The following is a 14,368-nucleotide window of genomic DNA, read 5'->3' on the forward strand; positions in this document are numbered from 1 at the left end:
AGTAAGGGTCTGCAAAGGCCTAACAAGACTTGGGGCTATGGGAGAAGGCTGGGCCTTGGGAAAACCAAAGATTCCTTCTTGGAAACTGCGTGATTACTCCAAGGATTCTCAATTCCCAATTCTCACAAGGATTCCTCAGAGCAATTAAAAAAATAAAACTTTCCTTGGCTTCTTTCGGGCACTCTGTTGCCTCCCGCCAGTTAGGCCTCTCACGGTTTGATGTTAAAATGGGTTTGTGGTCCAGTTGCGACACCGATGCCAACACATTTCTAGGAAATAGAAGCCTCTGCCTGCCTGGTGCAGGCAGCTCTTCCATGCCAGATCTGAGGTAAATGACGATGGTAGATTGCCAGGAATGTGCTTGGAATATGACACAACATCTCCCCGCCATCTTAAGTCCTTGTTCAGTTCATTCGTGCTGGGTGGACAGGATTAAAATTGGGCATCTCTTGTTTATATAAGCACAAGGAATCTCATGGACCACAGAACTTGAATAAATATCACCTAGAGCAGTTTTTAAAAGCTTGACGTATTTTCTTCATTTCATATTTATTTTTGAAGAATATACATTGAGAACTTTGTACATAAAAATACAGGAATAAAAATGCGGTTTTATATTTCCAAAATTAGAGTAGCTTAGGACTGCTTAAAAATTCCGGCGGAGAAAGTTACCCCTTATTCACTGAGCAGCACATTGTAAATCTCATTATAAAAATCTGTTTAAAGATATCTATAACCCACAAATAAAGGAGGAAATCTTCCCTCAGTTATGCGCAGAAATATAGCAGAGAACATAGTAAAATCAAGTGAAAAAATATGGGTGCATGGTTATTGGCTATTAATAGCAGATAAGGAAGGACCAACTATGGCCAAGAATAGATGGAGAGGAAACTGTTTGGAGAATCACTCTGGGCCAGCCTCATGCACTGGTGATAAGCTATTTGGCGTTGTAGCCACTTATTTAGAATCATAGAATCATACCGCACAGAAGGAGGCCATTCAGCCATTCACACCTGTGCTGGCACTTTGAAAGAGCTATGCAATTAGTCCCACTTCTCTTTCCTTTCTCCATGGCCCTGCAAATATATTTTCCAATTCTGTCCATCTGCAACCTTTGTTCTTTTATCTTAAGCAAGGAGTCCAGCGAGCCCTAGTGTCAGTTTCTTAGTGCTGGGCATCTCAATGGCAAATGCAGAAGAAAGCAAAATGGCAGGGCTGGGAAAATCTCCCCCCCACTTCTTATGCTGGGCCTTCATTCATTGCAGCCCATCATTTTGGGGACTCATAGTGGAGACACAGGCAGAATTTAATGCCCTCCCCTGAGGTGATTTTCGAGGTGGGGGGAGAGCATTTAATCTCCGCCGCCTTCCTGCCTCTGCCGCTATTAACTCCAGAGCAGGAGGACTCATGGATGGCCTTCCCACTGCCAATGGAGGGCTTTAAATGGGGAATTAATGCTCACTTATGGGCCTCATCCTGCTGCCGCTGGTGTTCACCCAATAGCAGTCAGGAGACTCGCCATGTGAGAAGACTGTACCTGACCTAGAGGGCCAGCATCAGGAAGGGAAGGGCATTGAGAGCCATCCCTGTCCTGCTGCTGACCCCCATCCCCCTCCCGCCCAACCTGCACACCGTGATCCATATCCCACCCTCACTCACCTTTGCCCCGGGGTTCCTCACCGATCCTGGGCCTCTCCCTGGATGTATCACTGGTAGCAGCCACCACTCCATCTGGTACTGCCTACAATGCACAGCTGCTAGCCTCTGATAAGCAGCACCATTGGGGGCACTGCCACCCGGGGCCCTTGATCTCAGGGAAGGCATGCCACTGGTCACTTAAGTGCCTGATTGGCACTTAATATGGCGGGCCTTCCATGAAGGAGGCAATGCGGGGCTCTAGCCAGCTCTCAAGCCAGCGGGCAACACCCCGTCATCTGCATTAAATACCACGCACAGCAGTCAAAGTGTCTCAACTGACATTTGTTCCACACTATAGCCTCTAACTGACTGTTCCTCAAGCATTCCTCTAACCAAAGGTGTTTTAGCCCTTGCAAGATGCTTTTTGCATTACATTATGGTTCACAAATATATTTTGGATGTTTTGGATGCTGCTACTTTGACTTTAAATACATTACTCACAGACAACAACTGTTATTTAAATAGCACATGTGTCAGAATAAAACATGCCAAGGTTGTTCACATGAACATTATAAAACAAACTTTGACACCTGTCACGAAGATATTAGTGTATATAATGTTATTGGAAATTATTTTAAATTGGATTTGTAGTAGGGTCTGTGTCTGTGAGTGTGTGTGTCTTAATTGGATTAAAGCCCAGCTGGTCTGGGTGCTTTGATGTATAGTAGTTTTGAGATTTTATACAGTAAGATGGAGGGGACATTTGCATTTTTGTTGAATAAACCATTCAAAGATGGTGGGGGGGGGTGAAATCTTGCACCTAGCTAGGAGACACCAAGCAATACGCTTATATTACTAATAAAATTGGTACTATGAAAGGGGTTTTATTGTTAGAAGAGGTAGAATTCAAAGAGTTTGGTGATACAATGAGAATTTGCATTCAAAGGGAAGGCCAGGTATATACAGAAAAGAGTTTTTGTGTGTGGATCAGAGGCATGCTGCTTGTAAGCCTACAACTGGGCAAAGGAACCAAATTGAAAGGAACCTCATATTGAATTTGTAAGATAAAATGTACTTTGCCTAGTGTCTGTTTAAGTCCATGGGTTATTGTTGCCTGAGTGAAGATTTACCTAGGAGTGATTAATTTGGGGATTTGTTTAAAAGTTATTATGGTAATAATTTGTAGACATGTGTATGTGTTTAATTCCTTGTTAAATTAATAAATGTTTAATTTAGTTTATATAAAAACCTCTTGAGGCTCGGTGGTTTCATTTCTGAATTCCGAGCTGCATCTCAAACATAACAATTGAAAATATAGGTTATGACAGTTGTTTAAAGTTTCCCTCTAGGATTTAAATAACTCAGTCTTTCCCAACTGCTGTGTCATAACAGCACCAATAAACATCAGGCGATATTAGCAAAATACTGTAGATGCTGGAGATCTGAAATCAAAACAGGAACCACTGGAAAAGCTCTGGAAGAGGTCCAGCAGCATCTGTGAAGAGAGAAACAGAATGAACATTTCGAGTCCATATGACTTTTCATCGGAACCCTGATGAAGAGTCACATTGGATTTGAAACTTTAACTCTGGGCGGGAGTTCCTGCCCCGGCCACCACTGGGATCATCTGGTCCCGCTGAACGTCAATGGACTTTTGGCTGGGCCAACGTATCCCCTCGCAGCGGGTCCCACCATGGCGGGGTCGGAAAATTCCGGCCTCTGTTTCTCTCTCCATAGCTGCTGCCAGACTTGTTGAGATTTTCCAGCACTTTCTGTTTTCATTTCAGGCGATATTAGGGCAGTTGATCACGAGCATGGTCAGAGATAGATTTCAATGAGTTTTTAAGGGAGAGAAGTGAGGTAGAGAGGTGTGCAGGTAGGGAGGGAATTCCAGAGCTTTAGGCCAAGGCAGCTGAAAGTGCAGCTACCAATGATGGAGAAATTAAAATCGGGAATGCTCAAGGCCAGAAATAGATAGTGCAGGTGAGTTGTGGGGCTGGAATGAATTACATTAGAGAGGGTGTGAGACCATCAGGGATTTGAAAAGATGGGTGAGAATTTTAAAATCAAGATGCTGCTTAACTGGGAGCCAATATAGGTCAGCGAGCACAGGGTTAATGGGTGAATGGGACTTGGTGCTAATAAGGACACAGGCAGCAGAGTTTTGGATGGCTCCAACTTTACAGACATTAGAATTTTAAAAATCTATTCATGGGATGCGGGCATCCAGTATTGGCAAGGCCAGCATTAATTGCCCACCCATAATCCCCTTGAGAAGGTGATGGTGAACCACTTTCTTATACCGTTGCAGTCGTTGTGATGTAGTTACACAAACAGCACTATTAAGGAGGGAGCTCTAGAATTTTGGCACAGTGACAGTAAAAGCATGGCAATATATTTCCAATTTAGGATTGGGGGTGACTTGAAGGGGAGCTTGCAGGTGGTGTTCCTATGCACCCGCTCCCTTCTTCTTCTAGCGCTAGAGGTTGTGAGTTTGGAAGATGCTGTCGAAGGAGCCTTGGCGAGTTGCTGCAATGTATCTTGTAGATGGTAAACACTGCAGTCACTGTGCATCAGTGGTGGATGGGATGTCAGTCTAACAAGCTGCTTTGCCCTGGATGATGTCAAGCTTCTTGAGTGTTGTTGGAGCTAACTCATCCAGGCAAGTGGGGAATATTTCATCACACCCCTGATTTGTGCCTTGTAGATGGTGAACAGGCTTTTGGGGAGACAGAAGGTGAGTTACTCACCATAGCATCCTATCCTCTGACTTGTAAGCACAATATTTATGAGGCTGGTCCAGTTAAGTTTCTGATTAATGGTAAGACCCAGGATGTTGATGGGAGGTCAGTCAGGAGTTCATTGGAATAGTCAATTCTAGGGGTAACAAAGACATGGATGATGGTTTCAGCAGCAGATGACCTGAGGCAGGAGCAGGCTTGGCCATGTAATGTAGGTGAAAATAGATGGTCTTAGTGGGGGTGAGAAAATGTGGTCGGAAGCTCATCTCAGGGTCAAATATGACACCAAGTTTGCGAACAGTCCTGTTCAGCCTCAAACAGTTGCCAGGGAGTGGGATGGATTCAGTAGCTAGGGACCGAAGTTCAGAGGATGGACCAGAGACAATGGCTTAGTCTTCCCAAAATTTAACTGGAGGGAATTTCTGCTCATCCAATACTGGATGTCAGACAAGCAGTCTGACAATTTAACAGAAGTGAAGGGGTCAAGAGGGCTGGTGGTTTGATAGAACTGTGTCGATAGTATACATTTCTTTGTGATAGTAAAGCATACATATTTCATAGCTGTTACTTTTCTTCATATCCATATGTATCCTGCATTTCTATTTTACAGTAATATTTATACCTGGCCTTGCTTTCTCTGGCTTCCGTTCCACCAGATTCTCCATGCTGTTGACCTTGCACTGATGATCTGTATAACCAATTCTATGTCCCAGTTTGTCCTTACTGCATATTCAGGACCCATTCACAATCCAGCTATTTCGAACAGAGCAGTGATTCAAGGATTTGCTCTGGATAACTTAACTTTCTTATCATTTGTTCTGCCATTCTACATAATGTTTTTGCAATCCGAAGCTTGATTAATGAATTTCTGACTTTTACATGAGTTAAGTGGCTCATTAGCTGTGTGAGAAATCTTACAGGATCATTATCACAGGTGCATCGTGACCAGCTACAGTTTTTTCATTTCACTGACGAGGTGTGTTTCACAAGAATCATATGCTTCAATACTTTGAATCCCTGTGATATTAAGTTCTGAAGAAAAATGGTTAGCCTTCCAGTCCTTTTGAATAGATGAAAGCATAAATGTTAGGAAATAAAGATAGTTTAAGTAAGTTATATTTATATTTAGGGTATTAGGAATGAGTTGTAGCTTTAAAGTTTAACTTTGATTTATATTTCTGTATCTGTGCATTAAGAAACGAGTTTTAGTTTCAATTTATAAAGGTGCTTGCATTTCTAATGAGAGTTTACGACTTAAATAGTTAAACAAGCAGGAATAGAAGAATTGGACTGTTGCCTAGCAAGAGGGGACCAGAAAGGCAGGTCTCTCCCACAGACACACATGGAAGAAGAGAAATAGCAGTTTTGATTTGGAAGCTGTGGAGTTCATTGGTTTTGAAAGTTGCTGCCAGGACAGACTGGAGCAAAGAGGACAGATAGCCAGCCCCAAGCTAAAGAAAAGAACCCAAAATCCAGGGGAGTAGAACAAGGGAAAGTCCCATGAAGACCTTCTAGTCAAAGGAACAACAGGAACCTGGAAAAGGTCCTGTTAAGTGAAGTTAAGAGTGAGGGTGGAGAGAAAGGCTCCAAGCTTCATATTTAATGAGAAAAATAAAGCTGCAGAAAAAGGATTTAAAGTGAGAATAGCTTGCAAGAGGCAAGAAGGTCCAAAGAGACAGCTGAAGGCCATGGGCATGGGACACAGTGGTATACTGTTGACTTTGAGTCAGTGAGAGAGAATGCATGGAAGAAAGCTTGAGTGCTGTGGTGAGCCAGGGAAGATTAACATCAGAAGTTCGAAACCCTGGAGGTAAACCCTTGCGGAAGGCACCTGAGAGAAAGCGTCGATATGGGAGAAGATTTTAAGTCAAGGTCTTGGAGAGTGAAGATTGGAAGATTCATGTGAAAGACGGAGTTCAGTGAGACCAGTTGGCTCACAGAGTAACAAGCGTCTGGGGGGAGTTGAGGAGAGATCCATTGCATTTGGTCGAGGTGGCATCTGTCACTTGATTTCAGAGTGTGGTATATCTGACTACAGGGTGCCTATAGGTTTACATAGACTGCATATGAACTGTGAACATTAAAATGTGAGAGCTTTTGTGACTTGTATTATCCTTACAAATTTGTATATATCTGTAAACATATAGTGTGGATGAAGGAGTATTGTAACATAGTTCATCTTTTCTTGTTTAATAAATGTTTTATGTTTTTGTTAAAAGCTCATTAGCTGATTCCAGTGACTTGGTTCAGTAGCTACTCTCCATGTATCTAAACAAACAAATAAAAGTTAGGATCTATCAAGCTGGGTTCCACCCTGGTATCAGGCTGGTCCACGGGTAACCTCAGCTGGGATCATAACATAAACCATGATGGCGTTCAGAGGCTGATGTTTTTAGGAAAGCTTTGAACTGATTTTTTTGTTTTAACTATTGAACTGTACATTACCTAGTACTAGCACACATACCAATGTGAAAAAAGGGCCTCAGTATTAAGGAAGAGGTGGGAATGATGCAGGAGCCCCCTGGAGGGAGTAAATACCAGCAAGGCCAGGGTTAATGAGGCCTTGCCGATCTAAATGGCAGGGTTCATTTGAATATTTCCAGGCAGATTCCCTCCAGCGAGCCAGATTGGCTGCATGGCTAGGAGTTGGGAGCAGTAAGCAGGCTGCAGGCAAGACTTTCTCACCCATTTTTGGGGTGGGAGAAGGTGGGAGTGATTTAAAATCAAGGCCAAGGTGACCAAACAGCTAAAAAAAATAATTAATTATTATGATTTTCACATTCCTGTGAACAGGATTGTGCTACCACAGAATATTTATGCCGTGATGCCTTTAAAGAAAGAATTTGCATTTACACAGCACCTTTAACATCCTCTGGGCTTCCCAAATCACCTCATCCAAAGCAGAACAAATGATTGGGTGGTAATTTATGTTCATGTTGTTGGCTGTGGGATGAATGTTGACCAGGATCTGGGAGAACTCCCCTACTCTTCAAATACTGTTATGGGATCTTTTACATTCATCTTAGAGGACAATGGGGCATTGGTTTAATCTTTTATCTGAAAGACAGCACTGCCAACAGTGCAGCACTCCTTCAACGAGGTGTCAGCCTAGATGATATGCCCAAATCTTTAAAGAGGAGCTTGACCCTCAACCTTCTAACTCAGAGGCAAGACGTTGCCACTGATCTAACCTGACAGTTTATGAAGCTTATTTGTCAAAATTAAATTAAATTATATTGGTCTTTTATGACACAATATGAATGTGTACTGTACTTCAGCTGATTGTACACTCTTTACAGCATGTTGGTTGTGTATGGTGTCCAATCATTACTATATTATCTCTTTCACCTTTGTTATGCTACTGTCCAAAAGGCTAATCAATTAAGGTATTGTGATGTGGCCAACCTTCAGCTCATGCTGTGAATAATCTTCTGCAAACAGTAATAATCAGTTCCTGTAACCATGTAATAGTTCAAGACTGTTACTGCTAAAGTGCCAGGAATTACACAAGGTGAAAGATAATCCAATAAAAGGCTGCTGCGCTGTTCTTCTCTGTTTATTTAATTCTTCTGCTGGGGCCTTTTTCATTTCCCTTTCACTGCTTATTGGATAATAACCAGCTAGCAGTGATTTTGTAAAGTGATCACTCAGGTGATGGATTCTGTCAATGTAACAAACTGTGAAACTTGAGTGCTTTATGAATGACAAATTGAATAGCTACCTTCAAGTGAGCTCAGTAATTGTGATAACGTTGAATGACAGAAATAATGCCAACTAATATAGAAAAAATAAAAATGTCAAGACCTTTGGGACTCAGTAAATTCCTCTTGAGTTTGAGAACCTATACATTATATAATACATAAACACCATACAATACTCGAAACCTGTAACAAACATAACCTGATTTGTAATAACTCACACAACATTAAATGATGTATAATATAGTGTCATGTACACTACTATCTGTAACATGCTGTATGTCAATATATCATGTAGTTATGTTTATGTGAACACTATATAATGCAAATCTACTTTATTTAATATAAACAGTTAACTTGCCACTAAAATACCAGAAAGGAATTTCAGACAAAAACATTAAGCACTCACTTGTTAAAATATCAAACGGTAATTTTTAAGCTGTAGTGCATTTTATATTTTAATGTCAATTCTATTCAAAATCTTGTTGAATTTTCTTTTTGTAAAGCAGCTTTTGACTCAATGAGGATGAATTTAGTCCTGCTGTTGTGATAATGTTTTCACTTTTCACCTCTGTTAGATTACTGTTTCTTTTAATGTTTCCCCTCTTCACTTTGCATGCTTTTGGAATATTTTTAAATGTTAACTTATAAAGGTTAAATAATTCCTACGTCACAATCCATTATTCCTAATTAATTACCACACACACCACAACTGTAGGCTTGGGAGATGTTCCCAGCCATCTAAGAACTGGAAGGTAAGATGGGGATTTACTGGATCTCTCAAGGGGAGTCCTTCACCGTTTCCTGTTGAGATCAGGGATTCACTGACTATAAGATGGGAGAATCATTGATGCAGTAATCGCTCTCTACCATTGCAAATTCACAAAATCACCAGATAGGTACAGTTGAGGTAGGTCACTTGGTCCAGTAAAAATTAACTGTCTCCAGAAAGAACCTACAATTCTCCCATCACCAAATGTTTCTTAAATTATTGCACAGTTTGTGCCTCCTTGACCCTGATCAGAAGTTCATTCCTTCCATTGATCACTCTTTATGTGAAAGGAAACCTTCCAGCGTCAGCCCTAAATTTGCCTTTCACTAGCTTGAATCTGTGGCCCCCTTGTCCTAGAGCCATGGGTTCTTTAATGTTCTCAACATATCCTTTCCATCCTGTTAACAATTTTCAAAACCCCTGAGATCACTTTCAGTCCCCTCTTTTTAAGTATAGATAATATTGTTTTTTTGAAAAAAACTAAGGCTGGATTTTCTGTCCCCATTGGCACCAGGCGTCAAGGCAGGTGGTGGGGGGGTGTGTGGGGGACAATATGGTGAGAAGGCCAAAAATCTGTTTTATGCCGTTGTGAAACCAGTTTGCAATCGTCCGCTCCACCCGTCAATGGTGGGTCACCTTTCCCGCCGTCCAACGTCAGGAATGTCATTTTAATACATTTGCATCTAATTATAAGCCCTGCTCACCGGAATCATCCCCCCATGTTGAATCATCCGGGCACATTGACGTGATTGCACACTGACGTGTTTCACAACGGTACACTAATGACATGCACCTAGCGAGCTGCACCTTGCTCGGGACTTCGAGGTCTGTTTGCCCACCTTGCTTCAGGCAGCACTCGCGGTCGTCAACACCAGGCTTCACAGGCAGCACCACATCACTTTTAGCGGGGCTCACGGGCAGGTCTCTACCTACCAGGCCAGCTGTAAGGCGGCTTCTCAACTGCTCAACTGCAGGGCTAGGGTTTGCTTGGGGAAGGGGGAGAAGTGGTGTCAGGCACGGGAAGAGGGTGCAGGGCGAGGGCTGTACTGGGGAAGGGGGTATCCCAAGGTGTGTGTGGGGGCACATGTTGATCTGTGCAAATGACCACAAGATGGTGAGGGCTGAGGAGGCAGTCTCCAGAAAAGATAATGTCAGATGGTGATGTGAGTGTGTGTGAGAGAGAGTGAGTGGTAATGTCTCTTGAGCTGGCATTGAGTGAGATGCCAGTGAATGTGTGATGGCCTTGTGAGTGTGTGAGTTTAGAGTAGTGAGAAGGTTGATTACCCTGGATGAGGTCATTCATCCGTTTTCTGCACTGGGTGGCTGACCTTTTGTGTCTTCTGTGCAGCATTGGCACTGACCACCTCTGCCACCACCTCCAAGCCAGAGTGGTGAGACCAGTGGGCCTTCTCCGTCAAAATGGGAGTAGAAGACATTGTGGCGGGCCTCCACGGTGTCCAGAAGGCGTCCCAGGGATGTGTCACTGAATCGGGGAGGCTGCATTCTTCTTGGCTTTTGGGGTCATGTCTTCACCTGTACCCTCCTGGGCTGCAAGCGCTGAGAAGTATGCACACAGCTGCAGTTTAAATATGGCGCGTGAGGAAGGGGCGAAGTAATGACATGATGGGAAAACCAGATGCCGGCCGCCAGCAAGACAGTGTGTTTCCTGTGACTGCGTAATTAATGAAGCAGGAATGGGACAATAAAGGTGTGAAAAGCAGCCTTTGCGGCCAGCTGGTAAAATGTCCTTCTTCCACCGCTACCACACTTAGTGCAAATCTGGGATGATTCAGCCCCAAGTTTTCCAAACCATGGACAGAATCTTCTGTTCGGCGTGCAGGGGTGGGCCCCACACGTCGACACGTAAAATGACGCATCATTCCAATCTTTGGTTTGGCAGGTGCGCACCGGAGTCGGCTGTGCATCTGCCGAACTGTCAAAGGCCTGCTAAGGCCATTAATAAACTAAATAAAGTGATTGTCAGGGCTGCCCGTCCAACCTTTAGGTTGGCGGGCAGACGAAGAGCCCAGGCGGCCTTTGCATTTTTCGTGAAACCTCATCCACGGGCGGGGTGAGGTTTCATGAAGGATTGATTCATGAAATAAAATTTTTTATCAAAATTCAAAAACATGTTCCAGCTCATGTGACACTGTCACATGAGGGGACATGTCTGAATAATTTTATTTTTTCTTTTCTTCATCGTTTCAGCTCCGTGCCTCAGGGAGATTTCTGCACTCTTTTGCGTGCACGCGCCCTCTCCCGACCGGCCCGCCTGACGGGGAGAAAATTCCCCCCCATGTGGGCGGACACCCTTATATCGATTCAGATAATGCATTCTGGAAAAGAGGGGCTATCCACTGTGCAGTGTGCCCTCCAACATTATCTTGTCAAACAAAATGATTTTAAAGCAATGCAGCCAAATACAGTTCAAAATACTCAACATATATGACACTAGTTGTGAATAATGCATTGGAATTATAGTTTAATATGCTATAAATTTCTTTTAAAATACACGTGTCATATTAGTTTAATCCTGCAACCATCGGAATAAAGGGTTTTGATTTAAAGGGGCATAATCATCTCTTTTGAGGAAGACTGTTTTGAAACCTTGCTCAAATATCAATGGTGTTTTGGTTAAAATTTAGCAATCTAACTAAGTTGATCTTAGAAAGTACAGAGTCACTTGAGTTTTCAAGATTATCTTTTCTACAGCTTGTCCCCATCTTTCTGAAGGCTCTGACTTTTGCTGGGGTACTGGTCCGTGGATGCAAGCACCCTTCCAGTAAATTGCTGAAGTAAAATCATGGAACCAGACAGCACAGAAGAGGGCCATTCAGCCCATCATGCATTTTTGAAAGGGAAGCCCCACTCTGATGACCGGCCATAATTATTCTTTATGTGCAAGCCTAGGCAGTATTGGCAGACATTTTGACCACAGGGATAGTGGAGCCCAAATCCTGTCTTTGATCTGCATGAATATGTGTACACCTTCCATCAAGGGTCATTATTGGACAGAAAGCAGTAAAGTGAGCCTTGGTTGTCTTTCCCCTCTCTCGTCAATGGATGCAGAAGCCAATTCAGCGAACATCAGCGACTGACCCTTGGCCCTCCCTTATCTATACACATGAGTGTTGCACCAGGTTATGCTTTCACTAATTGAAGCACCATTTTTTTAAAATCACACATTTGTGAGAAGAAAGTTTTCCTTTAGACATATACTGCCAAAGTTTACCCTTCTTTCGTGAATAAATTGAACCAACTAAGATGTCAGCCACGCCCTTCACTGTGTCCAGCCAATAGCCTCATTGGTTAGAACATTTCATATTAAAAGTACGGGCCAATGTAACTTGGAGAGCACATAAAAAGTGTAGGTTTAGGACTCTGGACTTATAAATACCAAGTGCAGAATTTTTCCCTCATCAGGTGGGCGCATGCCCGACCCGAACGGGAGTTATATAGTGCGCGATGATGTCGGGCGAGCGTCCCGATGTCGTCGCGCACTCTCGTGATATTTCACTCGGTGGGCACACGCAAGAGGCAGCAGCGCGCCCGCCGACAATTAAGAGGCCTATTAAGGCCCTTAATCATCTAATTAAATCAAATTTTTCACTGCCCGACCAAACATTCGGTTGGCAGGCAGGCAAATAGGCCAACTGACCTTTGCATTTTGTGCAAAACCTCATCCATGGGCGGGATGAGGCTTCGATCACTGGTGAAAAAAAAATAAAAGCTTTTAAAACTCATTTTTAGCACATCCCTGCTCATGTGACAGAGTCACATGAGGGGACATGTTTTCCTTATTTTTCAACTCTTGTAATGTTAAAAATCTTCAGTCCCCTGCGGCAGCTTTGTGCCTTCAGGGAGCTCTCACTGAGTGTGCCCCGCGCATGCGCAGACTTCAGCACTTGCACTCCTCCCGCCCCCACCCCGGCAGCTCTGAGGCTCTGAGCGTGCCTTTCATGCTGGCTGGCCATTGATATGAGGCTCTTCTTTTGCTCTTAGAATTTACATTATAAAAGAATGAAAATATGTATTGCAGACAGGCAATATCTACATGTAGCATTTAGAAATCCTGATCAAAGCATAAAATATCTTGTTAAACTTATACGGGGTTATTAAAGATCCACTGACATATAGAAAAAAATTGTAACTCTAAGATTACTTGTCCAATTTTGTACATCTTTCAGTATTAGCAATTATTGTGTTTGAAAAGATGCTGAATATGCAGTAAAATTGAGATTGGAATAAAATCAAGTACTTAAAAATACCTGGAGTTGTAGTCACTTTTGACCATATTGTTGTATAGAAGTAAAAGACTTGCACCTCATGATTTCCCAAAGTGCCTCAGCCTAACTGAGTGCTTTTGAAGTGTAGACACAATTGTAATCTTGGAAACGCAGCAACCAATTTGTGCACAGCAAGGTTCCACAAACAGCATTGTGCTCATTACCAACTGATGTGTTTCAGTGATGTTGGCTGAAGGATCAGTAATAGCCAGGACACCCCTAGGGAGAACTACCTGCCCATCTTTGGAATCATACCATGGATTCTTTTATGTCCACCTGAAAGAGCAGACTGAATCTCAGTTTAACAGCTCATTCGAAAAACAACACTTCCACAGGTCTACACTCGCTCAGTACTACACTGATGTGTCACCCTAGATTTTGTGTTTGAGTCCCTTGAGTAGGACTGCTGTCTGAGGTGAAACTTCTCTCTATAATTTTACCAAAGACATTGACACGTTTGAATTTGGCTTGGGCACCCTCAAATACGTAGAAACATAGAAACTAGGAGCAGGAGTAGGCCATTTGGCCCTTTGAGCCTGCTCCGCCATTCAATATGATCATGGCTGATCCTCTATCTCAACGTCATATTCCCACTTTCTCTCCATTCCCCTTGATGGCCCTAATAGCCAAAAAATGATCAATTTCTTTCTTGAATATGGTCAGTGGCCCGGCCTCCACAGCCTTCTGTGGTAGTGAATTCCACAGGTTGACCACCCTCTGAATGAAGAAATGTTTCCTCATCTCAGTCCTAAATGCCCTACCCCTTATCCTGAGACTGTGGCCCCTGGTTCTAGACTCTCCAACCAGGGGAAACATTCTCCCTGCATCCAGTCTGTCTAGCCCTGTTAGAATTTTAAACTTTTCAATCAGATCCCCTCTCGTTCTTCTAAACTTGAGTGAATACAAGCCCAGGCGAACCAATCTCTCCTCATACGACAGTCCTGCCATCCCCTGTATCAGCCTAGTAAACTTTCGCTGCACTCCCTCTATGGCAAATATATCCTTTCTTAGGTTGGGAGACCAAAACTGCAATACTCCAGGTGTGGCCGCACCAAGGCCCTGTATAACTGCAGTAAGACATCCCTGCTTCTGAACTCAAATCCTCTTGCAATGAAGACCAACATACCATTTGCCTTCCTAATTGCTTGCTGCACCTGCCTATTTACTTTCATTGACTGGTGTACAAGGACACCCAGATCCCTTTGTACATCCACATTTCCCAATATATTGCCA

The sequence above is a fragment of the Cetorhinus maximus genome, chromosome 21 (genome assembly GCF_964194155.1).
Source record: "Cetorhinus maximus chromosome 21, sCetMax3.hap1.1, whole genome shotgun sequence".
Classification (NCBI taxonomy): Eukaryota; Metazoa; Chordata; class Chondrichthyes; order Lamniformes; family Cetorhinidae; genus Cetorhinus; species Cetorhinus maximus.